The following is a 17,408-nucleotide window of genomic DNA, read 5'->3' as shown; positions in this document are numbered from 1 at the left end:
TATAATAAAATAAAAATCCAAAGGGTAACTTTGAGCAATAATACTTTTATATTAGTTTTTGGCTTATTAAAATTTTGTTATTGTATCTGAATATTTCAACTTGAAAAATGCTCAGTGTCACTAATCATCAGGGAAATGGAGATTAAAACCATAATGAGATATCTTACTCCTGTCAGGATGGCTATTATAAAAAAAAAAGACAACAAGCACGGGCGAGGATGTGGAGAAATTGGAACCCTCACGCACTTAGTGGGAATGTAAACTGGGAGGTCACTATGGAAACAGTATGGACTTTATTCAAAATATAAAAAATAGAACTGCCATGTTACCCAGAAATCCTTCTTCTAGGCATTTATACAAAAGAACTGAAATCAGGATCTCAAGAGATATTAGCATTTCCATGTTCATTACAGCACTATTCACAATAGCCAAGAAGTGAAAATAAGCTAAGTGTCCGTTGACAGATAAAAGAGTAAATAAAATGTCACATTCATATACAATGGATAATTTTTCACCTTTAAAAGGAAGGGAATTCTATAATATGTAACAGCATGGATGAGCCTGTGGACAGTAGGCTAAGTGAAATAAGCTAGTCACAGAAAGACAAACACTGCATGATTTCACTTGTATAAAGTATCCAAAATGGTCAAATTTATAGACTCAAAGCGTGGAATGATGGTTGTCAGTGGCTGAGGGAAGGAGGAGGGCAGAGTCACTAGTTACAGCAGAGTTCTAGAACTAGAACTAGTCTATCGCACTGTATTGCATATTTGAAAGTTGCTAAGGGAGGGGCGCTTGGGTGGCTCAGTTGGTTAAGCGACTGCTGTCGGCTCAGGTCATAATCTCGGGGTCCTGGGATTGAGCCCCGCATCGGGCTCCCCCTGCTCTGTGGGGAGCCTGCTTCTCTCTCTGCCTCTGCCTGCCACTCCCCCTGCTCGTGCTCTCTCTCTCTCTCTCTCTCTCTGTCAAATAAATAAATAAATAAAATCCTTAAAAAAAAAGAAAGTTGCTAAGGGAGTAAATCTTAAAATTTCTCATATAAGAAAAGAAGATGTTCTATAACTATGTATGGTGATGGATGTTAATTAGACTTATTGTGATAATTTCACAATATATACAAACATCGAATCATTATGTTGTACACATGAAATCAATATAATGTTATTGGAAATTATACCTCAATTTATAATGAAAGAAAGAAATCCAAGTCATCTGAAGGAAAAAGTTCTTTCTATTGTCTTCCAGAACATAGATTTATTTTTTTCACTTCCTTTCTGACTTTCTGGCCAAATAGGTAAACCCCTGTCATTCCCACGAGGATCAGTGGGGGGGATCATCCTATAGTCCAACCATGACAGCCATTATCTGAAACTGGCTGTTAGGAAATATGGTCTATACTGTGTATCCTTTCCCTAAGGAATTTTATCATTTGGGTTTGACATAATAAAACCCCCTTACTCTCCACATATGGGTTGTTATTTCAATTTTTAATCACTGAGTGGAGATAAGTTACATCATCTAGAAGAGAAAAATAAAACACATAAATGGGCTGGGATTTAATTTCCTAGCAATCTGAAAAATTGAGTTGACAGTACCCTGGCTGCCTTATTCCCCCTCCCAGCAGCAATGGTCCATGATAATAAGTCATAAATGAATAGTCATCTTGAGATGTGAGAGAATTTTAAACTTTAAAACAGGAAATGACATGAAATAAAATAAAATCCAAAACATTCATTTTATGTCCTAAGAATTTGAGGTCTAATCCAGAGGTGTATTTGACTGGCCCAAAATTACATACTGAGTCAGGATTATAACCAGGCCTACAACCCAGATATTACAGTCCTTTCATCTGACACCGTTGTTTGCAAGACACAAAGGCTATAGCAATGGATGAATGAGAAGAGCAAGCTAGAGCTGGTTCTGGCCGTATGGACCAAGAGAAAGTTCTAGGGAACAGATGGGCTTTTCTACCAGGAGTGTCCAGACCAGGGGGACAATCTGCCGGCAGAGGCACATAGCTGCCTCCTTGGAAAAAAATCTGTCAGCCTGAGAAGTTACCAAAATGGAAAATCCTACCAAACACACTCTGTGTCACTAAAAACTATTTGTTTGGGGACCTTTTAGAATTTTAAGATGTTAAGTTACTTCAATTTAGAGCTGTTCAAGAAGGAGATAACATTTGCAGACTCTCTCTCTTTTAAATAACACTGTAGTAGGGGCGCCTCGGTGGCTCAGTCATTAAGCGTCTGCCTTCGACTCAGGTCATGATCCCAGGGTCCTGGGATCGGGCCCCGCATTGGGCTCCCTGCTCTGCAGGAAGTCTGCTTTTCCCTCTCCCACTCCCCCTGCTTGTGTTCCCTCTCTCGCTCTGCCTCTCTCTGTCAAATAAATAAATAAAATCTTAAATAAATAAATAAATAAATAAATAAATAAATAAATAAATAACACCGTACTTATATATCAACTTCAATATGATTGAAAGTGTGGGAGTCAGTGTAAATGCCCAGGCTATTTAGGGCAGAGTACTATCAAAATAAGTATTTAGCCCCTGAAAAATAACACAGGCCCCTTATACTACCCTATTTTTTCCCATTTTTTTAAATTTAAATTCAATCAGCCAACATATAGTACATCATTAGTTTCATATGTAGAGTTCAGTAATTCATCAGTTGCATATAACATCCACTGCTCAATACATCATGTGCCATCCTTACTGCCCATCACCCAGTTACCCCATCCCCCCACCCACCTACCCCTCCAGCAACCCTCAGTTTGTTTCCTATGGTTAAGAGTCTCTTATGGTTTGTCTCCCTCTCTGGTTTCTTCTCATTCAGTTTTCCCTCCCTTCCCCTGTGGTCCTCTGCACTTTTTCTTTTATTCCACATATGAGTGAAACCATATGATAATTGTCTTTCTCCGATTGACTTATTTTGCTCAGCATAATACCCTCCAGTTCCTCCACATTTTGTAAATTGTAAATGGTGAGGTTTCATCCTTTTTGGTGGCTGAGTAATATTCCATTGTATGTATATATCACATCTTTATCCACTCATCTGTCAATGGACATCTAGGTTCTTTCCATAGTTTGACTAGTGTGGACATTGCTGCTATAAACATTGGGGTGCAGTTTCTCCTTCAGATCACTACATTTGTATCTCTTGGGTAAATACCTAGTAGTGCAATTGTTGGGTCATAGGGTACCTCTATTTTCAACTTCTTGAGGAACCTCCATACTGTTTTCCAGAGTGGCTGCATTCCCACCAACAATGTAAGAGGGTTCCCCTTTCTCTACATCCTCACCAACATTTGTTGTTTCCTGACTTGATCATTTTAGCCATTCTGACCGGTGTGAGGTGGTTTCTCATTGTGCTTTTGATTTGTAGTTCCCCAATGGCAAGTGATGTGGAACACTTTTTTTTTCATGTGTGTGTTGGCCATCTGTATGTCTTCTTTGGAGAAATGTCTGTTCATGCCTTCTGCCCGTTTCTTGACTGGATTATTTGGTTTTTGGGTGTTGAGTTTGATAAGTTCTTTATAGATCTTGGATACTAGCCCTTTATCTGATATGTGATTTGCAAATATCTTCTCCCGTTCTGTAGGTTGCCTTTTAGTTTTACTGACTGTTTCCTTTGCTGTGCAGAAGCTTTTTATCTTGATGAAGTTGCAACAATTCATTTTTGCTTTTGCTTCCCTTGCCTTTGGAGACATGCCTAGCAAGCAGTTGCTGCGGCAAAGGTTGAAGAGGTTGCTGCCTGTGTTCTCCTCTAGGATTTTGATGGATTCCTATCTCACATTTAGGTCTTTCACCCATTTTGAGCTTATCCTTGTGTGTGGTGTAAGAAAATGGTCCGGTTTCATTTTTCTACATGTGGCTGTCAAATTTTCCCAACACCATTTGTTAAAGAGACTGTCCTTTTTCCATTGGATATGCTTTCCTGCTTTGTCAAAGATTAGTTGACCATAGAGTTGAAGGTCCATTTCTGGGTTTTCTATGCTGGGAACAGCCAGCAATCCCTGTAACGACAGATGAAAGATTACTCCAAACTTTGCCGTGAAAGAGAAGAGAAGGTAAGGGGGTCAACACTCAGATGAAGACCCTTTGCTCTTCTTTGCTCCTGCTTTTATTGGTACTTCGGGATATCCTTATCACTGTTTCTGAAGCACGTGATGTGTGACAAGGGGTCTTACTGAAACTGAGGGGATTTACAGGAAAGATAACATACACTAATCTGCATGTTCTACTAAACATAGCCTGAGGAACAATGCGTACATCTCTTAGATCACAGGACGGCTGTTTGGGTTAAGAACGGTTCGAGGAATGGGGCACCTGGGTGGCTCAGTTGGTTGAGCTACTGCCTTCGGCTCGGGTCATGATCCTGGAGTCCCGGGATCGAGTCCCACATGGGCTTCCTGCTCGGCGGGGAGTCTGCTTCTGCCTCCGACCCTCCCCCCTCTCATGTGCTCTCTCTCTCTCTCACTCTCTCAAATGAATAAATAAAATCTTTAAAAAAAAAAAAAGTGGTTCGAGGAAGGTAACTCTTGTTGGCATTCCAACAGCAGAGTGGTCAGGCGGCCCCGGCACTCCAAAGGCCCACACCCTTCTCCGCAAACCTCCCTTGCCCCCAGCGGCCTCTGTGTTACATTTTAGCAAGCCAGGTATTATGGCTGATTTCATGCTCTACATTAACCCCAACATTTCTACTCTGTTCCATTGATCTATGTGTCTCTTTTTGTGCCAGTACCATACTGTCTTGATGATTACAGCTTTGTAATAGAGCTTCAAGTCTGGAATTGTGATGACAACAGCTTTGGTGTTCTTTTTCAACATTCCTCTGGCTATTTGGGGTCTTTTCTGGTTCCACACAAATTTTAGGATTGTTTGTTCCAGCTATGTGAAAAAAGTTGATGGTATTTTGATAGGGATTGCATTGAATGTGTAGATTGCTCTGGGTAGCATAGACTTTTAACAATATTTATTCTTCCAGTCCATGAGCATGGAATGTTTTTCCATCTCTTTGTGTCTTCCTCAATTTCTTTCATAAGTGTTTTGTAGTTTTTAGAGTGCAGATCCTTTACCTCTTTGGTTTACCTCTTAGGTATCTTATGGTTTTGGGTGCAATTGTAAATGGGATTGATTCCTTAATTTCTCTTCCTTCTTTCTCATTGTTAGTGTATAGAAATGCAATCAATTTCTGTGCATTGACTATATATCCTGCCATGTTGCTGAATTCCCATATGAGTTCTAGCAATTTTGGGGTGGAGTCCTTTGGGTTGTCCACATAAAGTATCATGTCAACTGCAAAGAGTGAGAGTTGGACTTCTTCTTTGCCAATTTGAATGCCTTTTATTTCTTTTTGTTGTCTGATTGCTGAGGCTAGGATTTCTATTACTATGTTGAATAGCAGTGGTGATAGTGGACATCCCTGCCATTTTCCTGACCCTAGGGGAAAAGCTCTCAGTTTTTCCCCATTGAGAATGATATTCACTATGGGCTTTTCATATATGGCTTTTATGATATTGAGGTATGGTCCCTCTATCTCTGCACTGTGGAGAGTTTTAATCTAGACAGGATGATGTATTTTGTCAAATGTCTTTTCTACATCAATTGAGAGGATCATATGGTTCTTGTCCTTTCTTTTATTAATGTGATGTAGCATGTTGATTGATTGTGAATGTCGAAGTTTACAAGCTTCACTGTTATATGTCGAGGTGTTGACCTATTTTTATTGATTTTGTGGGGGATTCTCTGTGCCTCCTGGACTTGAATGCCTGTTTCCTTCCCCAGATTAAGGAAGTTCTCAGCTATAATTTGCTCAAATATACCTCCTGTCCCTCTCTCTCTCTCCTTCTTCTTCTTCTGGGACTCCAATAATTCTAATATTGTTTCCTTTTATGGTATTGCCAGTTTCTCAAAGCCTCCCCTCATTTTTCTCTCTTTTCCTCAACTTCTTTCCTTTCCATTGTTTTGTCTTCTATGTCACTGACTCTCTCTTCTGCCTCATTTACCCTAGCTGTTTGAGCATCCATTTTAGACTGCATCTCAGTTAAAGCATTTTTAATTTGGCCTGATTAGATTTTGTTTCTGCACTAAGAGGTTCTCTAGTGTCTTTCATGCTTTTTTCAAGCCTGGCTAGTAACTTTATAATTGTCATTCTAAATTCAATTTCTGACATTTTACTTACATCCATATCAATTAGATCTATGGCAGAGAATATTACCTCTGTTTCTTTCTTTTGCTGTGAATTTCTCCTTCTAGTCATTTTGTCCAGAGAAGAATAGATGAACGAGAAAACAAAATAAAAAATATCAACCAAGACCCCAGTGAAATTCACACTAGACAAATCTGAAGATGTTAGAAACCAAAAAAGAGAAGGAAAGAAAGGGGGGTGGGATATAATCTCACAGGTGGACAAAACAGGGTGATCCACTTGGTCCTGGGTGTATTTTGGTCTGTTTGTTAGAAGATACTAAATCCCAAAAATGTAAAGAAAGAAAAACTTATATATATTATTGAATACAGTGAAAGGAAGCCAAAAATGAAGAAGATATCTACAAAGTGTAAATGTAAAAATGAAAATTAAAAAAAAAGACTTAAAAACAAAGAGTTGATAAAATAAGAAACTAGTTGAAAAGGAAAAAGAAAAAGAGAATTTTAAACTGAAAGACTAAAAACTCATGAGAAAAATCCTTGAATTCTCTATACTATTTTCCCCTAGCACAGGAGTTTTTCAGTTCTGAGTGACCCATAAACTTAGTGTTCCACTGATGTTCCTGCTGATCTTCTGGGAGAGGGGCCTGCTGCACTGATTCTCAGGTGTCTGCCTGGGTGGAGTTGCACACCCCTTGCCAGGGGGCCGGGGTCAATGTAAGCTGCTTCCAGTTGCTCTTTGTGGCTTTTGTTCCCTTAAGGCTTTTCCCACCACTTTAGAGGATGAAAAAAAGTAAAAATGGGGGCACCCGGATCTCCAGCCCCAGAGCTGAATGATTGCTCTTCAGTGCACCCTCCGGGAAAAGGGATTGACTAATCCCTTTTATGCGCACCAAACTCTGCAGACTCCTAAGGTGCACAACCATAGCGTCCTCCCAGGAGGGGTTGCCTGATCCTGCATGCACCTGCGCCACTCCTCCCAGTGGAAGGAGGAGGGTTGCCACATTTCTGCCACTTTCAAGGCCCCGCGCAGAGATCGGTCACCCAATCATTCCCCAGTTCTCAAGTTTATGCCAACATGTAGCTGAAAGGCCACTCTGGGACTTTGGATTTATAGCCAGCTTCCCCACTCCAATGCTTGGGAACTCTGCTGCACTAAGTCACCCCCCGTTTTTTCTGTGACCCCAGGGATCCTGAGACCACACTGTCTCACCTAGGATTCTGCCCTGCTTTGCCACCTGAGCTCCTTTCAGACAGGGATGTCCCTCACGGGAGCAGACTTATAAAAGTTCTGATTTTGCACTACACTGCTATATTACTTTCTGGTAGCCAGGTTACAGAGGCTCCCTTCCCCTGTGGTTTATTTTCTGATATATTCCCTCAGATTCACATCTCCACACCTCCTACCTTGCAAAAAGTGGTCACTTTTCTCTTTGTAGAATTACAGCAATTCTTTTCTGAGGCCGAATTCACAGGTGTGCAGAATGATATGATAGGTAACTAGCTGAATTCAAGGGACCAGATGAAACATGGGTCCCCTAGTCTTTTGCCATCTTTTCTTCATACTATCACATTTTTAGCAAAGAGCTGCAATAATGGGAGATTATAGCATAAAGAAAAAGAAGACTAGATTTATAGGTAGTTTGAAAGATCAGTCAGCTTTTACCTTGGAAGCCAGGGACCTGGATCATAGATATCCAAGAACTAGTTGAGTGAAATAAAGAAAAATCAGGAGAGTATGCTGTACACCCCAAACTGATGTAACATTGTGTGTCAGATTTTGAGCATAAAATTTGTGAAAAATTGACATGACTGAAGCCATCTTAAAATAGAGTTGGAGAGGCCACCCTGGAGAAACTCCTTACCCATCTTTATTTGGACTGGGCAAAATGGCAATTGTTTTAGGCAATTGTGTGAAAAGTCAACAGAACATTGACCATCCTGAATCATAAGTCTGTTGATTGTGGACTTTCTGAAGATAGAGTAATTAAATAATGCAAACCAGGAATAGTTTCATTTGTTAACCCCCACAGAATAGTCAATCTGTGGGTCACCAAAAGTGGCTCAGCCTCTTAGTACCAAGAGACAATTTTTTTTCCCTTTTATCCAAATCATGTAGTTGCCCCCTTCCTCTTTTTCATAAAAACTCCTTGTTTTCTCCCCAGAGGCAGATACTTTCTGGTTACTGTGGGAATCTGTACTCCCCAAATTGCAATTCTTTAATCCCAAAGAAATGTTCTTTGCCTCTCATGCAGCTCTTCATTTTCAGGTTGACAGCTTCATAGGTAAAACATAGGTAAAAAGAGAGAGAGCTTGGAGATTGGTCACCCAATTGTTCCCCAGTACATGTAAATGTAAAAATTAAAAGATTTTTCTTTTCATTTCTTTTCATTTTCTTTTCAGAAAAATCTCTCTCAGCCTCTGTTGATTCTTAGGGAATGTAGGGCACCATCCTGCCCAAAATATGATTCAAACAATGATGACATTTCACTGTGAAAGACAATGAGACCTAGTGTGTCAAAACATTGATCACAGTATGAAATCTTTTGAAAAATCAGGCACTGATATGTCCAGAACTGCAGTGGTCCTGTCGGATAAATACCTGTTTTTCACAAAGAATAATAAGAGATGGGGTTTTTTTTCTAATTAGTATACAGTGTTGATCTAAAACCCAACATTGTTTCTTAGGAAGGTTCTTTGCCAACATAAGAAAAAAAGAAAAATAATTTGTAGAATAAATGGAATGAAAAGCACTGCTTCAACATAAGTGCTTAGTTTTCACTTTTTTTTGGAAAGAGACGACCTATTCATATACATATTTTCACTCTGGAACCAAAGCTCTTAACTGGTGTTAATTAAGCCAAGCAGGAAAACAATTATGAAGGAGCTATCATCACTGATGTGTGGTAGGAGCTAAGTTTTAATGCATCATTTCCATCTGTCCGTATTACTTAAGGGAAGACTCATTTATGCTTCGATATTAGAGAATTGAATATATTTTATATTTTATTTTTAAAAGAACCATTAACTGGTCCAAGTGGTTGATTGAACTGACTTTTTCACTAAGTACTCATTGAAATTCTAAAGGAAAAGAAATTAGGGAAATCAGAGAAAGATGACTTCAAGTAATATCTGGAAGACATGGTATTGATGAATTTAACTTCGTGAACGGCAAACCACCCAGCAGTTCAGCCGTCTACCTTGGAGAGTCTATGGACAGTTTTCAGAGAGATCTGAAACACAATTAAGCTCCGAGGTGCAGAGAATGCAGACAAGCCTAGCCTGAAGCTGGGTGGGTGATGATGAAGAAGGGAAAGGGCGTTCTCAGCCTTTACCGGCACACATCACAGGGAAGTACACGGATGCTGATACAGGGCTCACAGGCTATCATTCCCATTTCGCATTTGGCCCAGAAGGTATACGAGTAAATGAAACCAATAGCAAATATTTGCTTAAAGGACAAAGCAGAAGCAAAAACAAACAGAACGGTACACACTTAAGCTGTGAAGAATATAATATAAACAAGCTAAGATTACAGCATTGCCTGCTGTGGTTCAGCATTGTTTAGGGAGTTTTAGCCAAGGAAGGAAAGAAGGAAAGAAGAAAGGGAGGGAGGGAGGGGGAGGAAGGAAATCAATAGGGTATAAATATGGAAAAGAAAGAATCAAATTTATAATTATTTACAAGTGATAAGATCATGTACCCGGGAAGACAAAGATAATAAAAGAACCATTAACACAGATAACACAGATGAAGGAGTTTAAACAGCCACTTCTTCCCAGAATCAAAATAGAAAATTCAAGGCTTTCCTATATTTGAGGGGAAAAACAGATAAACCCAAAGAAAGAAATCAGAAAACTAAACAAAATATGTAGCAATGGTGAAAGAACAGATAAATGGAACAGAAAAAGATCAAAAATTGGCCCAAGTATGTGAAACAATTTAGCATAGGATAAAAGTGTTGCTTCAAATCAGTTTGATCTTTCAATAAAGTGGGGTTAAATGACTAAAAAATCACAGTAGATCATTACCTCAGCCAAATTAATCATGTATCAGTGCAAAAAAAACTAAATTTTTGATGATTCAGAGAGTTTGAAAAATTATATAATCACAGAAATACTAGAATAAATACTGGTGAATAATCCCAAGTTTAAAGACCCTTTGAAGTTAATGTCACCAAAGGTAGAAAACAATTATGATCTGCTCAAGATTTTTTTTCATTAAAACAAAACATGAAACATGGAAGTAAAGTTGGAAAATGATGTGGAAACCTACTGAAATTCAGGATTTAATGGCTGTTCTTAGTATGTTGGGGCTCTTTTCATTGCAAGTGAATTAAGATTTTGTTTGGTGTTCTCCAGGTAATTCAAACAGAGGTAGCATTTCCAGAAAATTCATCTATAGTCTTTCAGATATATATTTCTCAGCTTTGGTCCAAATATGGTGCTGCTATAATCTGCCCAAAATACTTAGTCCAGGAGACTTGCAAGGAAGCCTTGTAAAATGTATCATTTAGATAAACAGTGATTTCTGGTTGTTATGAAGATCATGCCAGATCTAGTATGTCCGCTGTCAGAAGAAACCAGAGCACAAAAGGTATCTCTTAGGAACTTGTGTTATTTACAAATTTCTAGAAGTATGTTTCTATTTATCTCATGGATATTAATATAGTTATGCATTCCCCAGAGGTCTGGCTTCATAAAGATCAAGGTGTCCAAGAGCTGGTTTAGAAGAGGATTGGTGAAACCTATTAGTAGTCTTTAATGGCACAGCGGTAAGGCTGAAGAAAACCTGTTAGAAACATAGTTATCCAGTTTTCTTCTTCATGGCATGCATTGGAAGAGCCCAAGAGGAGATGAATGGTATATAACTGATAGAGTGTTGTATAAAAGTATATGTATAATCTGGTTCTATGGACTAACTGTGGAAAAGAGGGGAGATAGACTCCAGTATTTTTTTAAAGATTTTATTTATTTACTTGTGAGAGAGAGCACCCATGAGCAGGGGGAGGGGCAAAGGGAGAAGGAGAAGCAGACTCCCTGCTGAGCAGGGAGCCCAGTGACACAGACCAAGGGATCCCAGGACCCCGGGATAATGACCTGAGCCAAAGGCAGATGTTAAACCAGACTGAGCCACTCAGGTGCCCCTAAGACTCCCATATTGAACAATCTGTTTCTTTATCACACACTTGGAGTCTAGAGTAATGTGTAAAACAATCCTTGGATTCAGGTTTGAATCACATCTTCAACATCAATATATCTGAAGTGCTTTTCTACTCTGTACAAACCATGTCCAGTCTCAAAGGGCTTGGGACTTTGGGTTTTAAGGCTACTCAACATGGACGTTATCCTTGTAATTATTAGAGAATAAGGAAACTTCTTCTCTGGATCCACTGACTATCATTCCATATGTGCCTTGATTCTTCTGCTTCCTACCAAGTTCATGCCCCTTCTCCTCAGCCTGCCCTGGTACAAGTTGTCACGTGTTCCATTTCATCAATTTCCAAGGACCTAGAGTTATGGGTGGAGCAGTGGGGGAGAAGGAGGGACCAAAAAGGGCCTCTTTCTAGTATAATTCCTGAAAGTTTTTATGCGAAAATTATCTCTGCCTCTTCTTCTGATTTACATTGCATTTCCTAAAGCTAATTTTCTGTCCTAGGTTTGTCTTACCCTTATTCCCAGAAAAAAAGTTAGGTATGGGGAAAATGGACCATAGCCTGTTACAAAAGCTCTAATCTCAGGCTCTGGGAACTAGAACCACAGTTCAGTAGATAGACTGGTCTCTCCCTTGTATAATACCTTGGTGAGGAATGTTTACAAAAGTATGGTTTACAAGTTCTCCTGAAGGAGGTAGTCCTGTGGGATTCCAATAGGAAACATAGTATTGAGGAAAATAAGGGAAATGGATATGGAGATCAAGGCAATTTTGTGATGTCTCCCACACAAAGATCCACAGGGGAGTTTTTGTCAGTATCGGAAACCTCATCTAAAGGCACCCACCAGCAGAGTCTACTTACTCGGGATGGTCTTACACAGAGGGGACACCAAGGCCACATTGCACCAGAGATTTGGTTCATAAAATGGATTAGAACACACCCCCTCCCGGCCCCATTCCCTGCTTTAAATTATCCTACAGAAGGTCTGGGGAAAAAAGTCAATAGGGTTGCCATCATAAACCCAACTCAGCTAAAGTCTGGGGTCCTGTCAGTATTGTCAATGGACACAATAAATCTCTCCTTTTAAATATGTGCCCTCGGGGCACCTGGGTGGCTCAGTTGGTTGGGCATCTGCCTTCAGCTCGGGTCATGATCCAAGGGTCCTGGGATCCAGCCCCGTGTTGGGCTCCCCACTCAGCGGGGAGCCTGCTTCTCCCTCTCCCTCTGCCTGTCACTCCCCCTGCTCATGATCTCTCCATCTCTCTTTGTGTGTCAAATGCATAAATAAAATTTTAAATAAATAAATAAATTAATTAATTAATTAATAATAACTATTGGCCCTCATGAGGAAGAGTCAGAGGCAGTTGTGTTTGTAAATCTTCAGCTCAGGGAAGAGGAAGGGCCAGGCATAGCTGACCCAGACAAGGAAAATTCCATTGTACCAGAGCTTGGAGGAGGACCTGACAGTGTGATAAAGATGAGCAGATAGTCCCAAACTCTTCAATACACCTGCTTAGATCCTACTCTAGCCATACTCAATCTGATTTGTCTCTTGTGTCTCTGAATAATTTGCGAAACTCTTCCTGGTCACTGCCAAGAGCAGGATAAGTTATGTCTTGCTGTAAAGTATTGGCAAATAATGGTGCTCCCTTCATGTTAATCTGTAAGTTATGGAACATGCCTAGAGAATGGTCAGGAATCTTAACATCTTGCTTGGATACAGAAAGGCTCTCCAGTGTATTTTCCCCAATAAGGAGAATATGACCAAAAACCACTCTTTCGGGTTTCTCGAGGTGTTGAACCTTGAGTGTGTGTGTATGAATACTGATTTCTGATAAATCTCAGGTGATTTCTTGCTCACTTCCAAATTTCTCTTGAAGGAAGGAATGGGGTAGAAATGAAGATATTGCAAGAGCTGCTGCTTTCTATATCCCAAGGAAACATTTTTAAAACTTTTATTAAGGTGATACATTTTTAAACAGCTGCAAAGATACCAGATGATTCTGTGATATGACAAATTTATTTAATAAAATACATTATAATCCACATATTTATTTCAACTAAAAAATAATTGATGACACATGTACATATTTTCTATTTAAGGCCGCTTTAAAAAAAAAGCTCAAGTTTCTTTTGACACAAATGAGATTCAAAATGTATCAACTTTTAAATGTTGCAATCAATTGTATTCATTAGCTCTCAGTTTATCTGTGCCACAAATAACTGTTCCCATACTGGCATTTAATACAGATATTGATAACTAAACTAATTGTAATAAGCTAGAGTAGCATCTTTTTTTCCCCTGGGGCAGGCTAAATTAATATGTCCACACATCATAAAGTATCATTATCTCAAGGAAAGAGAACATCGTGTACAAGCCACCTGCTTTCTCTTTTTTTCCCCCTTGCTAGCTAATAATACCAAGCTTTGAAAGACCTCATCAAGTAACTGGAGATGAAGGAATATTAGACAGATTCTAGGCTTCTAGTGCATGGTATGACGAATTCTCTAGATGTAAAAGCTCTTGGTACATGTCTCGTTCTCCAGGGAAAATTTATTGATCACATACACTATGAAATATTATTTTTTCAATATAAATATAAGTTGCTACTAAAAATCATCAGGTGATGTTGAGCTAGATATAATCTTTAAAATATTCAAATCAGTCAATTTTTTATATAAAGCTGTCAGGTATCACATTAAAATTGTACTGCCCTGTGGAGAAATGATAAATGCTAGAATCCTGCTCTTATAATTCCTACATTTATGAAAGAGAACAGCATGGCTGCACTGTATCAAGATTGTTGGTAAGACCAGAGTGGACAGGTGGATTCAGAGCCAGGTTGACTGGCCAGCTCTGCGCCCTGTGGCTCCCTCTGTCCTATCCTGGCTGAGAACTTGCAAAGCAGCTCTGGTATCATCCGTGGGATAAGTGAGCACGTCCTCACGAAGGGCCCCTAGTGCTTATCTACCTTTTACTTCATCCTTGCTAGCAACTATTTACTTCCCAGAAAGAAGGCTCACATACCAACCAGAGTGTTGCAAACCTTGAAATCTGGCTCATTTTATATTGCAGCTGAGAGCAAAGGCTTATTTTCTGAAAGAGAATGTATACCAATGTTTTTCACATTTTAAAGTTATTATCAGCATCAGCACTGGAAAGCTGGTTTCTTGAATGTTAATTGGAATGATCCTTTAAATGTGTGCTATTTTCTTTGTTGGGCCCGTAAAATATGTAAGTATGTAATTGTAAATATATTTCCAATTTATAATACCTGTTTAAAGACTGCATGAAGCAAAATAAAATATCCTCCGTTATTACATAGGGTGAAATATGTACAATGATGAGATTCTTCTGATTATTACTAGATGGTACTATAAAAACTAAAGGTAACATATTTTCTCTCTCTTTTTTTTTCTGTTCTCTATTTTAGGTTCTTTCCAAATGTCATCTTAATGACTGCAAGTCTAATCATAACTAATTCTTATTTAATGACACTGGACAAATAGTACTGTATTAGTTGAGTGACCTTAGACACGTCACTTACCCTCCCTGTTCTCAGTTTGCTCATCTTTGAAATGTAAATAGTAAGTGTACCTATCTAGCTCATAAGAGTTGTTGTGATGTTTAGGTGAGCAAATAGATGTAAACAGTTAGAGAAATCCTTAACACTGTGTAGGTTTGTTATTATTATTATTTACCAGATACTCTACCAGACACTTTGATATAAAATGTGTATTTGTGTCTATGTTTTCCAAATTTTAACTTTCCGAAGATCAGAACTGAGACTTGAACTAATATCTGCATGACTCCAAACTACATGGACTTAATCCCCAGGCGCAAGGCCTCTCAGTGTGCAGTGCTGGGGCTCCTTAAGCATTCAATCTCCACTAACCACTCTGTTCTTCAACATATATTAAGTGCCTACCATGAACCAAAAATGGTGGTAGTTTCAGAGGACATTCTCAGCTTCTATGGAGAGATGCAGGTTCTGCCAGCAAGGAGAATGGTTGGAAGAGGAAAAATCTTGGGCAAGCCATTCTGAGTGGCTTCACATTCCTCCAAAAATAGTTTGGGTTTTTGCTTTTTTTGCTTTTTTTAAGATTTATTTATTTATGTTGGGGGGGGCGGGCAGAGGGCACCAAGAGAGAGTCCCACGCAGACCCCGAGCTCATGACCCCAGCTGAAACCAACAGTCTGGCACTCAACCAACCACACCATCCAGGTGCCCCTATTTGTTTTTTAATATGGATGCTGCCTTAAATTGAAAAAATGCATGGAATACTAGTATGGAATTTCAAAAACCCAAGCACATGAGATACCAATTTTTCAGAAACAAAAAGGCTTCTCATTTTCCTTGAAATCTCTCCATATACAGAGTGTAGTCACATGGTTCATTTGCCAGCACTTCTCAGTCAACATTCTCCTTCTTCATGGAGCTATCTCCCTTTCCACTTAGGTCACACGGTTTGAAAGGGAGCTGTTATGTTATTTCAGATCTGATCTCCAAGCCCCCACACTTCCTGTGATATTAACTAGTCCAAGATTAGGCCTCAGACTCAGGCTGGGTCAGTCATGGCACTGTGGCCTCTTTGCCTTGGCTGAATACACCAAGGGTAGGCCTATGACCTAAAAAGAGTAACTCAGTATCCTTCCCTGGGGCTTTTTTCAAATTAGAATTAGGGAAAGCCAGCCAGTGCCTCTTTGTACAAGGAGCAGCAACATGTGGGACACAGGTGCTGGGAAGCAGGGCAAGCAAGAAGCCAGTCTCTAATAGGAAAAAATGAAGCTGAGAAACAGAGAAGCAGAGATGAGGTTGGGATAGAGAGTCCTGGCAGTGTTCATGGCCCAAGGATTGATTAACAACTCTCCTTTAATCACATTTGACAACAAGGTGTCCCTCCACTAGATCCCCTTTTTGCCTCAGGGAGTTTGATTTGGATTATCGCCACTTTAACGAAAGGAACTCTTACTAATCCAGGTAATTGCTCATTCTATCAAAAGTGTAGCTGAGTGTAGACTGTTATCCCATAATCTGTTTGGGTTTAATTCTCACAGTATGTGGGTGTAATACCAAAAGAAGCCCAAAAGGTAAAACAAGGAGTTAATATGTTCAAAGCTTATGGTTCATTAGGACTAATGAGAATGTTGAAGGGATGCACGCCCCCAGAAATGCCAAGCACTTTGCAAATGGGTGCATGGTTTCAGTCCTCAGCCTGCAAGTCTAAGCACTCCAAACATTCTGCTGCTTGGAATTTCATTAGAGATGAGGTGAGTGGTGTGACTTGACTTCATTAATTTATAAAGGTCCTGATTTTAATCCCTATACACCAATTAATTAAACATATATTTCCCAGATATGTAAACTCGGAAATTCAAAACTAAAAGGATTTCAGGAGACTTGGTTCTCGTGTGAAATCCTAAAGCAATAAACCAATTCAGATGATCTCTTCCTGTGGTTATTTCTCTCTCTCTCTCCTTCTTTTGTTCCAAGGGAAATAACGTAGGATCATGAGATTCCATTATACCAATGTGCTGCCTATGAAGGCAGAGTCCTAAAATAAGGATGTGACGGAGGCATAGGACCAGAGAGGAACTGGAGACTCATTTATTAGTTTTATGTCTCTTTTAAACACAGAAAGAACATGCTCTAAACTACTTAGGAACAGTATGGAATCATTCCTCTACTAATGAATATACAGACCAAATTACAGCTAGCTGATATGTGTAGGAATAATACAGAACACAAAAAAATAAAAGCATGCTTTGAAAAAGCCAGTTTTTTATTACTGAAAAATTTTCTATTAATTCACCTTTCTCTGGGTCATTGCAATAAAATGTACTACGGGTTCAAAATGATTTTTTTTTTAATTATTGGTAGGCCAGAGCTGACCTCCCACCCCATACACAGAAGGGTCACTTCTCGCAAACAAGCATGACTTCCTAACTTCTTCCTTTGTAGAAATGGCCCCCCTATTTTCCGCTCCTCAAAAGATTACAGTATTAGGAGTGTCTATGAAATGCTACTTCTCTCCACCCACTATAGCTAATTCAGTCAATTTACTTTTTGTCCCATTTGATTTTATTACTTTTTCTTTATTTTT

Source organism: Callorhinus ursinus, unplaced genomic scaffold (assembly GCF_003265705.2).
Source record: "Callorhinus ursinus isolate GAN/ISIS: 27379988/994484 unplaced genomic scaffold, GSC_fseal_2.0 scaffold6, whole genome shotgun sequence".
Lineage (NCBI taxonomy): Eukaryota > Metazoa > Chordata > Mammalia > Carnivora > Otariidae > Callorhinus > Callorhinus ursinus.
Note: the sequence above shows the minus strand (reverse complement) of the source record.